The 15,184-nt window shown below is 38.9% G+C and overlaps 2 pseudogenes; both read right to left on the bottom strand.

Moving 5' to 3' along the window:
- Positions 1–1,926: 1,926 nt before the first annotated feature.
- Positions 1,927–9,306, bottom strand: LOC103435990 (chloroplast envelope quinone oxidoreductase homolog; annotated as a pseudogene).
- Positions 9,307–10,171: 865 nt separating this feature from the next.
- On the bottom strand, positions 10,172–10,849 carry LOC103435991 (chloroplast envelope quinone oxidoreductase homolog; annotated as a pseudogene).
- Between the last annotated feature and the right edge of the window lie 4,335 nt (positions 10,850–15,184).

Genomic DNA, 15,184 nt, shown 5'->3' with positions numbered 1-15,184 from the left:
TTTATGGTTGGTTTTATCACTATTATCACACTTTGTATTATTGTTGCTCACCTGAGCTTCACAACTTATCCAAGTTTTGAATTGCCCAGTGCACCATTTCCATGATGTAGGCACTGATTTTACATGCAACAGGTCTGGATAGATTACGAGAAACCGATTGATATTTTGGTTCCATTGAGTGGTCCGGAACCCGATGTGGTTGGATTCCGTTGAGTGGTCCGGAATCCTTACTCTTGCACATTCCAAAAGGTTAGTCTAGAACCCTAGATTCGAGCGAATGGGAATTATCCATAGACCTTGTGAATATAAATTAGAATTACCATATTATTACTCATAACCCAAGTAGGGAATTATATAGAGTTCTCTAATTGAATTGGTGAAATGGTATGTTATCTAATTGATTGATTAAAGTAGTTAAATGCTAAGATCATGCATCCTTGATTTATGAAGGGATTAATTGACGGGAATTGTGGAATGACGTTGGATATAATTGTTATTATTATGATTATTTAGTGATCAATGTGGCTTAAGAATAATATTGGGCTTCGTTGATTATTGGATAAGTTACATGCTGTGGATGGAGATATCACGTTGAAAACATAGTGATTTATATGATGGATGGAATGGAAACCTTGAATGTCATGTGGATTTGTTATGTAACCATGAATCTAGTAATTCATGCTTGTTAAGTTCTAATAATTGATTGAGGAATGCTATGCTTTTCGATTTGAACGTATTGTGATAAACGTCGAGGTGTAATGAATGGCGAACTACGAATGGCTTGATCCCAAATGAGGGTACGTAGGCAGTCTAACGAGAAATGCAGCCATAAAGTATACGAAAAATTCTATGCAATTCGAGGCATGGCATGTGCTTGATACATATCCCGGGGGACGGGTATGTTAGATATGTGGTTATTTGATGACGTCACGTGTCAATCTCGAACGTATGTCGGGATTGGGGCGTGACAACCCAACTCTTTCTAATTTAAATGCACTCATTTTGTTGCACATTGTATTTGATAGAGCAGATGAAAAACGGATTATATATGCTCCTTCATTATTATATATAAAAAAAAACTCCATCTTACCTTTGGTTGTGTGTCCCCCATTTGTTTACTTATATGTTCTACTGCTTCTTCATCAAATTAATCACAGCATATTATTATATCATCGTCGTAACGATTATATACCCTCTTTACTATTTTAATTTCTACGTACACATTTGTTTTTTACTATTTTTGTTGCTATAAGTGATTTATTTGAACTTCCCGACTCTGTCTAATTAGTATCACTGAGATTTTTTTGATATATGACTAAAGTTCGAAAAATGGGTTGGTTTGAATGCACTCATTTTAGTCTTATTGCATTTGATAGAACAAATGAAAATAGAGGGAAACAAAAATTTCATTTGCACCTTCAGGATCACAAATGAACTCTATCTCAATTTTACGTATATGTCCCCTTTTTGTTTTCTTATATGTTGGCACTAACGACTCTTTTTTTTGTCAAAATTTGCAGGAACTAGCTAAAACCGTAAACCTCAACATAATGAAGGTGAGGATGAGCTGGAAACAGTGAAGTAGGAAAATCTAGATTCTGCAACATGTTCATAGTTTATCTAAATATTTCGAATAATGAGCATTTTATCCTTTGATCATTGTAATGTGTTGCTCATTTACCTTCTCAAACACCAGACATGTAAATATTGATTTATAAAATTTATATATTAATAGTATTGTCTTAAAAGGTATTCTTAAAACCCGCAGCAAAGCGCATGCATTCAAGCTTGTGTTCAACTAAATGCTTCAGCTAAAGCTTAAAGCTTGGTCTCAACTCATGGGGTATTAATACATTGTTGTATAGAAGTACATGAACTTTACTTTAGTCCCAAAAAAATTGCAGTGTCTGAATATATTTTGTCCACTTAAAGCTCCAAAATGATATTCCCAGTAGCATGTCCATCGATACTCTTAAGCCAAGCATCTTCAGCCTTGCTCAGAGGATGCATCGAGTCAATCACTGGCTTCAGCTTCCCTTCCTTCACCAACTTAACAAGATACTCTAGGTTCACATCCTTGGGAATCATGAGCAGTGGCACCTGCTGCTTCTTCGAGAAGGTGAGTTTCTTCATTACAAAAGTAGCTAAAGAACTCACATCGGAGAAATGTCTACAACCTTCCCTTTGTTGTGCTAGGATAGCACCAAACCAAATGGAACCAACTCAAGCTAACCCATAAGAAATTTATAAAATGAAATGCAAGAACAAAAATATAAAAGACACCAAGATTTTAACGAGGTTCCTCAACAGTCAGTGTAACTGGAGTACGTCCTCGGAGCAGTAGGAGCTCACCCAATAATCCACTATAACCAATTGGGAGTTTACAAAGTGTTGGCAATCTCACAACCTAAATAACCCAATACACCCAATAGCTCTCACACACCACATAAACAAATAGAGAAAGAAATATAATGAATAATTTCTTCTCTATACATATAGCTCAAAGCTATTACAACGATAACTACTTTGGTGGATGATTACTAACCAAATGAAGCAGCAGTTTCTCTTTCTTTTTGGGCTCTCTGCAAATCTCCTTGCTTTCGGCAGCTCTCACTTATCACTTCAAAAAAATGAGCCCTCTTCTTCTCCTTTTTTCTTCTGCACGAAACCAATAATTATGGCTTTGAAAAAGCCACAAAACAAGCCACAAAACAAGGAAACATAATCATGTTGTCCTTTTTTTCTTTTGCTTTGTTTAATAACCGAAAGCATTTTGTTTTGTTGTCCACTTGGCCACTTATTCAACAATCTCCACCTTGGCCAAGTTCTGAAAACGCCATGATAAGCTAACCAACACAATCAACACAAAAATTACTCCCAAACACTAGCAAGAGAACAACTCATGCCGAGCCAAATACTCCAAAACTCCTACTGCTCAACGCCTTCTTTATATAGGCAAAATGTGAGCCAAGTTCAAGGAATGAACAAACTTGGCTACACCAATAACCTTAGTCAACATATCAGCAGAGTTGTCTTTAGTTGGAATCTTCTGGAGAATAATCTTTCCTTCACCAATGACTTCACGCACAAAGTGATAACACACATCTATGTGCTTGGTCCTCGCATGATGAACCTGATACTTAGCCAAATAAATGGCATTCTGACTATCACAATGTGCCTTCACCTACTTTTGATCAACCCCCAAATCTCTAATCAGCCCATGTATCTAAATGGCCTCCTTTATAGCTTCAGCAATTGCCATATATTCAACCTCTGTAGTAGACAAGGCAACAGACGATTGCAAAATGGACCTCCAACAAACTGGCCCTTTAGCCATAGTAAACACATAGCCTGTAGTAGACTTTCTTCCATCCAGATCACCTGCATAATCTAAATCAACATAACCAATTGCAAAATGACCAATACCAGAGTTATCTCTCTCAAAGCATAAACCAACATCTTGAGTACCATGGAGATACCTCAATATCCATTTAGCTGCTTGCCAATGCTCTTTACCTGGATTATGCATATATCGACTCACCATGCCAACTGCATGAGCAATATCCGGTCTAGAGTATACCATTGCATACATCAAACTACCAACCAAATTTGCATATGGTATATTTTTCATTTGCAGCTTCTCTTTATCAGTTTTAGGACATTGTAGAGAACTCAATTTAAAATGAGGAGCCAATGGGGTACTAACCGGTTTGGTTGAATAATGAACTCCAAACTTCCGAATCAACTTCTCAAGGTATTGTCTTTGATTCAAACTGACCAAACCCTTCGCTCTATCTCTAGTGATCTCCATGCCAAGGATCTTCTTCGCTTCACCAAGATCCTTCATCTCAAACTCATTCTTCATTTGCTTCTTCAATTTTTCAATCTCTTCAACATTCTTTGAGGCAATCAACATATCATCAACATATATCTACAAATAAATGAAAGACCCATCTTGCAACTTCTTGAAGTACACACAATGATCATATTGACTTCTAGAATAATTTTAGCCTCTCATAAATTTATCAAACCTCAAATACCATTGCCTTGGAGATTGTTTCAAGCCATAAAGTGATTTCTTCAATTTGCAAAACAAATTCTCCTTCCCTTTCACTATATACCCATCCAGTTGACACATATAAATCTCTTCATTCAAATCGCCACGTAAGAAAGCCGTTTTCACATCAAGTTGCACAAGCTCAAGATCATACTGTGCAATAAGAGCTAACATAATGCGAATTGAGGGGTGCTTCACAACTGGAGAAAAGATTTCATTGTAGTCAATGCCCTCCGTTTGTGCATACCCTTTAACAACTAATCTTGCTTTGAATCTCACATTGCTTTTCTCATCAGCATCTTCCTTCTTGGCATACACCCATTTGCAACCGATAGTTTTCTTGCCCTTAGGCAATTTAGCTAACTCCCAAGTCTTGTTCTTCAAGAGAGAATTCATCTCATCACCTATGGCATTGCATCACCTCTCATTTTCTTCACTCTCAATAGCTTCCTCAAAATTGGATGGAATCTCATCAATGATAATAGGAAGAGTAAAAGAAACATAGTCACGATACCGAGCTGGCTTGGTAATTTGTCTTTTTCCTCTGTTCTTGGCAATAAACTCTTGAGGTGAAACTTCCTCTTCAACTTGAATAGAATCTTTAAGTTCAACTTCTTCAACATCCTCATGGTCTCCAACTTCTTCACTTGTAGTGGATTCGACATCAGCGGAAATAGGATTTGAAGTACCAGAGGCAACTTTCTCAAGCTCCACTTATTGGACATCTTTCACATTCTTCTCAGAGCCTTTGTACATACTTTCTTCATCAAATGTCACATCTCTGCTGATTACAAGTTTCTTCATCTTTGGGCACCACAACCTGTAACCTTTGACACCACTACTAAAACCAAGAAAGATAACCTTTTTGGCTCTAGGATCAAGTTTATTTTCAGTTACATGAAAATAAACAGGTGAACCAAAAATACGAATATGATCATAATCAGAAGAAGGTTTTCCAGTTCATACCTCCATTGGTGTGTTACCCTGAATAGCAGCTAAGGGTAACCGGTTGATGATGTGACATGCATAAGTAACTGCCTCTGCCCAAAACGACTTTCTCAAACCTGACTGAGACAACATGCATCTAACCTTTTCAAGCAAGGTTCGATTCAATCTTTCTGCAACTCCATTTTGTTGTGGAGTTCCCTTGACACTGAAATGTCTTACAATCCTTTATTCTTTGCAAACTTTCAAGAAAGGGTCGAATGTGTATTCACCACCATTATCCGATCTCAAAATCTTAATCTTTCTCCCAATCTGGTTCTCAACCATTTTCTTCCAACACAAGAAAATGCTTAATACCTCACTTTTGTGCTTCATAGTGTAGACCCAAGACCTTCTTGAATAATCATCAACAAAGGTCACGAACCAATGTTTACCACTCAAAGAGGGAGTCTTTGTAGGACTCCAAACATCCGAATGCACATAATCAAGAATGCCCTTCGTCTGATGTACAACAGTACCAAACTTCACTCTAGTTTGCTTCCCCAAGACACAATGCTTGTAGAAATCAAGCTTACAAGTCGTGGCACCTTTTAGAAGACCTTGTTTCACAAGCCCTTGTAGAGCTTTCTCACTGGCATGGCCTAATCTCATATGCCATAGTCTAGTAGTATCAGAATCGGATGTGCCCATATTTTCTGAGACTACAGATGCTTCACCTGTCACAGTGCTTCATTGCAATAAATACAAATGGCCACATCGATGAGCTTTCATCACAACAAATGCACCATAAGTAACTTTCAATGTATGTCCATCTGAATGAAACCTGAAGCCCTTGGATTCCAAAGTACCCAAAGAAATAAGATTTTTCTTCAAATTCGGTACATACCGAACACCTGTCAACTCTTTAACCATGCCATCATGCAACTTCAAACGAACTGTACCAATCCCTTTTGTTGTGCAAGGATTGTCATCTCTCATGAACACAACGCCACCATCAAACTCTTTCAAGCTTGAAAACCAATCCTTGTGAGGAGTCATATGATGAGTACAACCCGTATCCAACACCCACTTAGTAGCACAATCAAATGATGAGGAAATGGTTAAAGCAAAATGAGAAAAATCTGTTTCAACCTCAGCAACATTAGCTTCAGAACTTTCTTTGCTTTTAGTCTTCAATCTAGGACAATCTTTCTTCCAATTACCCTTATTACTACCAAAGGCACATTCATCCATTTCTAAAGGTTTTCTACCTTTAAAGTTTCCTCTAGGTCAAGACTGTGATTTTTTCCTACTAGAAGATGATCTTCTCTTCGATGATCTACCTCTAACAAATAAAGCTTCAGAGGTACTATCATGGTTTTTATCTCTATGCCTCATTTCATAATTCATCAAGGCATTTGACATATCTTCAAATTTCACAGTTTCTTTACCATGCATAATAGTGGTAACAAAATGCTCATAAGAGTCCGGCAAGGAATTCAACAATATTAAGGCCTTATCTTCATCCTTAATATCCTCATCTAAATTTAACAAGTCGGCAATCAACTTATTAAAAACATCAAGGTGTCTAATCATTTTTGTACCTTCTTTGTATTGGAAGTGGTATAGCTTTTTCTTCAAGTGTAGCCGGTTCTCTGCACTCTTCGTCATATACTTGTCTTCCAATTTTTGCCACAACACACTTGCTAATGTCTCCCGCATCACAAAATACTTCTGAGTTTTTGCAAGGCACAACCGAATTGAAGAGCAAGCCCACAAATTTAATTTCTCCCATTCCGGCTTTGACATAACTTCCGACTTTTCTCCCAATGTGGCAAGTAGATCTTGTTGAGCCAACACATCTTTGACCTCACATTGCCACATCCCGAAGTTGTTTGTGCTATCAAATTTTTCCACTTCGAACTTTGCATTTTGCACCATAGTTCTTGCAGACTCGGAGCTGCTTCCAAAAGGATTTTCATCTTGCCCGTCTGACATCTTTGGCAACTAGACAGTACCCAAGAGGAACTAGTGCTCTGATACCAATTGTTGTGCTAGGATAGCACCAAACCAAATGGAACCAACTCAAGCTAACCCACAGGAAATTTATCAAATGAAATGCAAGATCAAAAATATAAAAGACACCAAGATTTTAACGAGGTTCCTCAACAGTCAGTGGAACTGGAGTACGTCCTCGAAGCAGTAGGAGCTCACCCAATAATCCACTATCAACAAATTGGGAGTTTACAAAGTGTTGACAATCTCACAACCTAAATAACCCAATACACCCAATAGCTCACACACACTACAGAAACAAATAGAGAAAGAAATATAATGAATAATTTCTTCTCTATACATATAGCTCAAAGCTATTACAACGACAACTATTTTGGTGGATGATTACTAACCAAATGAAGCAGCAGCTTCTCTTTCCTTTTGGGCTCTTTGCAAATCTCCTTGCTCTCGGCAGCTCTCACTTATCACTTCAAAAAAATGAGCCCTCTTCTTCTCCTTTTTTCTTTGGCCCGAAACCAATAATTATGGCTTTGAAAAAGCCACAAAACAAGCCACAAAACAAGGAAACATAATCATGTTGTCCTTTATTTCTTTTGCTTTGTTTAATAGCCGAAAGCATTTTGTTTTGTTGTCCACTTGGCCACTTGGCCACTTATTCAACACCCTTTTGCATTCAAATTAGACTCAAAAGTTGACCAAGGATTGCCTTTTCCACAGTTGATTACAAAATCATATTTTCGTCCAGATGGGCTCTTTAGAGCTGCCCCATCCGCAGTCCTGTATTCAAGAACCTCATCTGCCCCTTAACTCTTGACCAATTCGATGTTACACACCCCACATGTGGCTGTAACGTTAGTATCCCAAGCTTTGCTAGTTGGACTGCATAGTGCCCCACGCCACCAGAGGCAGCAGTGATCAATATGTTCTTTATTTTGACCAGTTCCGTCAACCTTGACCCCTGCACATTGGGTGAGAGCCTGGGGAGCTGTGAGGCCGGCAACCAGTAAGCATGCGCCTTCGGCAGCTGAAACTTCAGGTGGCCTAGCAACCATTAATCTCTCATTAGTTGCAGCAAACTCAGCCAGTCCTCCTCCACTCTATCAAACACATGAATTTTACATGTGAAAATCCTAAGCATAAACAAGTAGCCCTTAAAGAAAAGGGGAATAAGTCGATCGAGCACTTACGAAATGGCTGAGCAGGACAACAACTTTGTCACCGAATTTGAACTTTTTGGCACCTTGTCCAACTTCTACAACGTCTCCGGCCACATCAGTTGCTGGTCATGTCATGTGAGAGAGAGAGGAGAACTAAAAACCGCCTACACTAAAGATTTTGCACTACAGATAGCAGCCTAGAGCTCAAAGACATTGAATGCTTAAATTCCCAAAACAACTCATCCTTCAACATAATTTTGTTACAGAATCCTATTAATCCATCAACGCACAACGCTGGACGTGTTCCACGTACTTATCGAGCACAAATGAGAGATTATATTTAGTGTTCTGACATAAGTTTTATTTACAAATGTTGAAGAGAAAAAATTATAAAAACATCACAAATCACATGAGAAACAAAATTACCAGGTATTTGAGGGAATTTGCCGGGGAAAAGAGGCCGCAACTCGGCTTTCTGATTTTCCAATCAACTGGTTGAGACTATCTGCTTCCAATTTCAGTAAAACCTCATTCTGCTTCAGGGCGGGAATCAGAACCTCAATGTGTTGCAACTAAAGTTCTAAAAGACGCTAGGCCAGGTGGTGGCCTGGGGTCAGATCCTAGACGGCTAGGCAAGGGTTAGGCGGACTAAACGGATTTAAGTAAATTTATTATATATCGTATAAATAAGTGTTTATGCTTATACTTAAAAAATATATACTTTAACGATAAACTGTAAAATAGAATGACATACATATTACAAAGTATTGAATCATAGTAAAAACATGGAGAACAAGCATATAATGTGTGTTCCTCTTCAACTAGTCTCTTACAATTTATTGAAAAAAATAAAAAGCAAAATGAAAGTTATCTATTTTTTTATGTGAGACACGACCTAGGTGGGTTTGGGAGGGTTAGGACGCTTAGGCGGTCTAGGTAGGCGCTTAGGTAGGTTTAGGTGCCATTTTTTTATTTTCAAACGTTTAAGGATTAATTGGGGCGGTGGCCAGCCGACTAGCACTTAGGTTGGAGTTTTTAAAACAATGCCTGCAACAAACATAAAATTTACTTAACGAATCACCACTTCATCTCAATCTTTAAACACTTCCATGGCAGGTTGTACTTGAACTGCATACATAAGCTCTCCGCCATGGTTGCCAAACTTCCGAGACACTTTGAGAAATGTGGGCCTTTTTGGTTATAGTTGTTTGAAAGCTTTGTGCGCGTGACGAGTCAACACTGATAATTGTTGTATTGGAGCAACTTGTTCAGTTAGTATGATTATCTCGTAGGCTTTTTTTTTTTTTTTTTTTTTTTTTTTGTCAATATTGAAAAATTAAGGAAGAAAGACTTGTTCAGGAGACAAATATGTTATGTGAACGGTTCTTTCAGCCTGACTTTGTTGAAGACAACGCATAGAATATAATAAAGCAATTGAGTTCAGAACTTGTTGAAGCTTTGCCTTGATCACGAAGCAAAATCTAACCACGAAGCCGCCCGGCCCTGCTTCTTTGGATCCCGCAACTTCAGCCCAAATTTAAATTTAACGACTAAGGGTAAGGTGTGCAACTCGGTTAGATAAGACTTAGCATTCACCCTTGCACTCAAGGTCCAAAGAGAATATAAAACAATTAACTGCTTTTGGGATTAGTTTCTATGATAAAACAATTGGAAACCCATGAATTTGATGCGTTTACATGTTGTCTTATAAGGACTAGTTGTTTTCTTGTGTCATCATCATCTGGGAAATTCTTGAGAGTTTTCTAGTGGATTATTCTACTAAATAATTATTATTATCATCATCATTTGAACAAACTAATTAACAGTTGAAAACGAACATTAATCCTAACCTTGTTATTTATAATATCAAATCATGAAAAAAACCCAAAAAACAAAAAAATAAATCCATAATTTATACATATGCTTTATTCTGTTGCATATGAAGTTTACAAGCCTTACAATACTAAAAGAAAAAAGAGAATAAAAATCATGAAAAGAAGAAATTTTGCCTGCGTAGTTAAGCTCCACGATGATTCCCAGTCCAATGGCTATTGATTCTCTAAGCCCAAGCCTCTTCAGCCTTGCTCAGAGGATGCGTCGAGTCGATCACCGTCTTGAGTTTTCCTTCCTTCACCAACTTCACAAGACAATCTAGGTTCTCAGCCTTGGGATTTATAATCAGTAGCGCCAGCTTCTTCTTGGAGAAGGTGATTTTCTTCAGAACAAAAGTAAACAGATTGCTTGCACCAATAATAAGGTCTATTACCTTCCCTCTTGCACTCAGGTTGGCCTCAAAAACTGACCAAGGAATTGCTTGTGAGGCACTGTGGATCACGTAATCATATTTCCGACCAGACGGGCTCTTTAGGGCTATCTCCTCGGGGGTCTTGTAGTCAAGAACCTCATCTGCCCCTAAGCTCTTGACCAATTCAATGTTTCTTGCTCCACAAGTAGCCGTTAGATGAGTGTTTCCCAGCTTTGGTAGTTGAACTGCATAGAGACCAACGCCGCCAGCAGCCCCAGTGATAAGTATGTTCTTCAGCTCACCGGTTCTATCAAGCTTGAACCCTGCATCCTTGGTGAGAGCCTGCCTGCCTGTCTGTCTGTCTGTCCGCATTGCGGAGCCTGCCTGTCTGTCTGTTCGCGTTGCAGAGCCTACCTGTCTGTCTGTTTGCCTAACAGAGCCGGTCCGCATCTGCTTGTTGGCAAACTCATGACATGTACCACCATGAGTTTGATGGGGGGTGTTGGAATTTAAGGTTTTTATTTGAGTTATTGTTTTGGGTATTTTCTTTGTTAGAGTATTTTCGTTATTTTGTTTATTAGGGTTTGCTTGAGGTTTTACTATTTAAACAGTGCTTTGTATTAGGTTTGTTCAAGTTGTTCAATAATATGTTTCTTTCCATTCTGTTCATCTGCAACTACTGATTTCTCTTTGGTTGCGGCTAACTCAGCTAGTCCACCACCATTCTATTGATATGATGAATAACAAAAACATGAACTTAATTTTTATTGAAACTTCTATTTTTTTATACGATCGGTAATGGGGGAGAACTCCACCGTGTAAGTTTATCTTACATTGCCGGTCCCAAGCCCGGATAAAGGAGGACGGGGAGGGCGTCAGGTAGTCGACAGCCGGCACTCCATGATTACGTCGAATCCTTATGAAAATGAATCCAGAACGAAATCGCGCTAAAGGTAGGGCATCACCCGTAAGTGGCGCGCTGTGTGGCCCGAGCACAGTGATAAGTGAGCAAGGGTCGCTGTATCTCCATCGGCACCCGGATGCAGTGTTAAATGAGCAAGGGGGCTATAGAAACTTCTTTTCGAACGACTCCACTCAAAGTTGTTTGGGAGCATATGCTCTTATCAACTTTACACGGGACACACAAAAGAAGTACTTTGATCCTATTAGACGGGGAAGGGTGAAGAAGCTAGGACAGAAGGGTAGAGTTCAAGAGAGCAAAATGCGTTTAGGAACGTGGAATATAGGAACCTTGACGGGAAAATCTATGGAAGTAGTAGAAGTTATGGTGAGGAGAAGGATAAATATTATGTGCCTACAAGAAACTAAGTGGGTTGGTCGTAAGGCAAAGGATCTAGAAAACTCAGGGTTTAAACTATGGTATTCGGGCACAAATAGAACGAGAAACGGTGTTGGCATCATCGTGGACAAGACCTTGACACAAGATGTTGTAGATGTCAAGAGGGTAGGAGATAGAATCATGACAATCAAGATTGTAATAGGACAAGAACTTATCAATGTGATTAGTGCGTACGCACCTCAAGTAGGGTTGGATACGAGTTCGAAGGAGAAATTTTGGGAAGACCTTGGAGACTTGGTGCAAGGAATTGCTCAGACGGAGAAGTTATTTATAGGAGGAGATTTAAATGGACACGTGGGCAGGGAGACAGGCAACTATGGAGGTTTTCATGGTGGCCATGGTTTTGGGGAGAGAAACGAGGATGGGGAAGCTATCTTGGATTTTGCAATGGCCTATGATCTCTTCTTAGCCAACACCTTCTTTAAGAAGAGAGAAGAACATGTGATCACCTACAAGAGTGGGTCGTCAAAAACACAAATAGATTTTCTTCTAATGAGGAAAGGGGATCGTATAACTTGTAAGGATTGCAAAGTTATACCAGGAGAGAGCGTGGCTAATCAACATCGCTTGTTGGTGATGGATGTACATATCAAAAGAGTGAGAAAAAAGAACAAGACTTGGAAGTGCCCAAGGACTAGATGGTGGAATCTAAAAGAAGAAAAACAAGCCATTTTCAAAGAGAAAGTAATCACCCAGTGTGTGTGGGATAGAGAGGGGGAAGCTAACCAAATGTGGGATTTCATGGCTAGTTGTATCCGAAAAGTAGCAAAAGAGGTATTAGGAGAGTCCAAGGGCTTTGCCTCACACCAAAAGGAATCTTGGTGGTGGAATGAGGAGGTACAAACAAAGGTGAAGGCTAAGAAGGAATGTTGTAAAGCCTTATACAAGGATAGGACCGATGAAAATGGTGAAAGGTATAGAAAAGCGAAGCCAGAGGCGAAGAAAGCTGTGAGAGAAGCTAAGTTAGCGGCTTATGACGATATGTATAAGCGACTAGATACCAAAGAAGGAGAGTTGGATATCTATAAACTAGCTAGAGCAAGGGAAAAGAAGACAAGGGACCTAAACCAAGTGAGGTGCATCAAGGATGAGGATGGAAAGGTTCTTGCTACAGAGAACGCGGTTAAAGACAGATGGAAAGGTTATTTTCATAATCTTTTCAATGAAGGACATGAAAGGAGTGCTTCTTTAGGGGAGTTGAGTAACTCAGAAGAGTGTAGAAACTACTCTTTTTATCGTAGAATCCGGAAGGAAGAAGTGGTTGTAGCTTTGAAGAAGATGAAACATAGAAAAGCAGTAGGCCCAGACGATATACCAATCGAAGTGTGGAAAGTTTTGGGAGAGACAGGTATAACATGGCTCACTAGGGGTGGGTTAAAAAAACCGAAAACCGAAAAAAACCGAAAACCAAACCGAACCGAAACCGAAAAAACCGAACCAAACAAAAAAACCGAACCGAATTGAAAAAACCGAAACGAACCGAATTCTTTTGGTTCGGTTCGGTTTTAGTGATCTAGAAACCGAACCAAACCGAACCGAATTAATTAAATTAATTTTTTATATAATTATTTGTTTTGGGTATTATTTTCTAAACCCAATTTGTAAGTTAAAATGTGCTAACCCAATGTGTTGCCAAACTTTAAGCTCAAAATATTAAAAAAAGGCCTATAAAAACTCTAAACCCTAACCTATTATTTCTCCCCCATATAAGGTTCCGGAACCAAACCTCTTCCCGAAGTACCTACATCCATCTCCATAGCACTGTCTACTTCTGCGCCAGCTTTCTTTTCCAAATCTACTCTCATATAACATGTAACATAATCCATAAACATTTATTTCGGGTAGATTACTTGGATAATTTGTGATGGAAAAGAATCCAACACACACTAAATAAATCCACCCACGCATTACCTTTACTAATCAAGTTGTCAACATGCAGTTACAAGCAAACAACACTGATCTTTGAACAACATCATACAATTTAACTTTTCTAAGTCATTTGTACGATTTTTGTGTGATTTTTGTGTTGTGAGGTTGTTAGTTTGGACTTTGAAAGACTTGATTGATGATTTTAGTTCAACTTTAAATGTTTATTTTCATTGTCTTTGATTCTAGTTATAATGTTTATGTTATGATTGTGTTGGATATGTTAAAATTTAAAATTTCAATGTTTTTCATTTTTTGAAAAAAAAATAAAAACAAAAAACCGAAACCGAACCGGAAAAAACCGAACCGAAAAAAAACCAAACCGAAAAAAACCGAAAAAAAATTGAACCGAACCGAACCGAACCGAAATTTCGGTTTGGTTTCAGTTTTGGCAAAAAACCGAACCGATTTAAACCGAACCCACCCCTATGGCTCACTGACCTTTTCAATAGGATTTTGAAAACGAAGAAGATGCCAAATGAGTGGCGAAAGAGCACTTTGGTGCCTATTTACAAGAATAACGACGATGTACAAAATTGCATGAACTATAGGGGTATTAAGCTAATGAGTCATACAATGAAGCTCTGGGAGAGAGTCATTGAGCATAGATTGAGGCAAGAGACACGGGTTTCGGACAACCAATTTGGGTTCATGCCAAGGCGCTCAACCATGGAGGCAATCTATCTCTTACGAAGATTGATGGAAAGATATAGAGATGGGAAAAAGGATTTACACATGGTCTTTATAGATTTGGAAAAAGCATATGATAGGGTCCCAAGAGACATTCTTTGGAGGATTTTAGAGAAGAAAGGAGTACGAGTAGCATATATCCAAACTATACAGGATATGTATGAAAGAGCAAAGACTGTCGTAAGAACTCATGAAGGACAAACCGAAAGCTTTCCCATAACTGTAGGATTACATCAAGGCTCATCCTTAAGTCCTTACCTTTTTACGTTGGTAATGGATGAGTTAACAGGACATATTCAAGATGATATTCCTTGGTGTATGCTTTTCGCAGACGATATAGTGTTGATAGATGAAACTCAGGACGGGGTAAATGCAAAACTTAACCTTTGGAGAGAAGTGTTGGAATCTAAAGGTCTTCGCCTAAACCGATCAAAGACAGAATATATGGAGTGCAAGTTCAGTGCAAATGGAGGCCAAAATGAGTTAGGGGTGAGGATCGGAGATCAAGAAATACCAAAGAGCGACCGTTTTCGTTACCTAGGATCTATCTTGCAAAAGAACGGAGAACTAGATGGAGATCTCAACCATAGAATACAAGCTGGATGGATGAAGTGGAAGAGTGCATCCGGCGTGTTGTGTGACCACCGTATGCCACTGAAGCTCAAGGGAAAATTTTATAGGACGGCAATAAGGCCGGCGATGCTGTATGGCACAGAATGTTGGGCGGTGAAGCATCAACACGTACACAAAATGGGTGTAGCAGAGATGATGATGCTTCGTTGGATGTGTGGGCACACGAGAAAGGATAA

This window comes from Malus domestica, chromosome 05 (genome assembly GCF_042453785.1).
Source record: "Malus domestica chromosome 05, GDT2T_hap1".
In the NCBI taxonomy this organism is placed as follows: domain Eukaryota; kingdom Viridiplantae; phylum Streptophyta; class Magnoliopsida; order Rosales; family Rosaceae; genus Malus; species Malus domestica.
The sequence above is the reverse complement of the archived record's forward strand: the minus strand, read 5'-3'. Positions and strand labels throughout refer to the sequence as shown.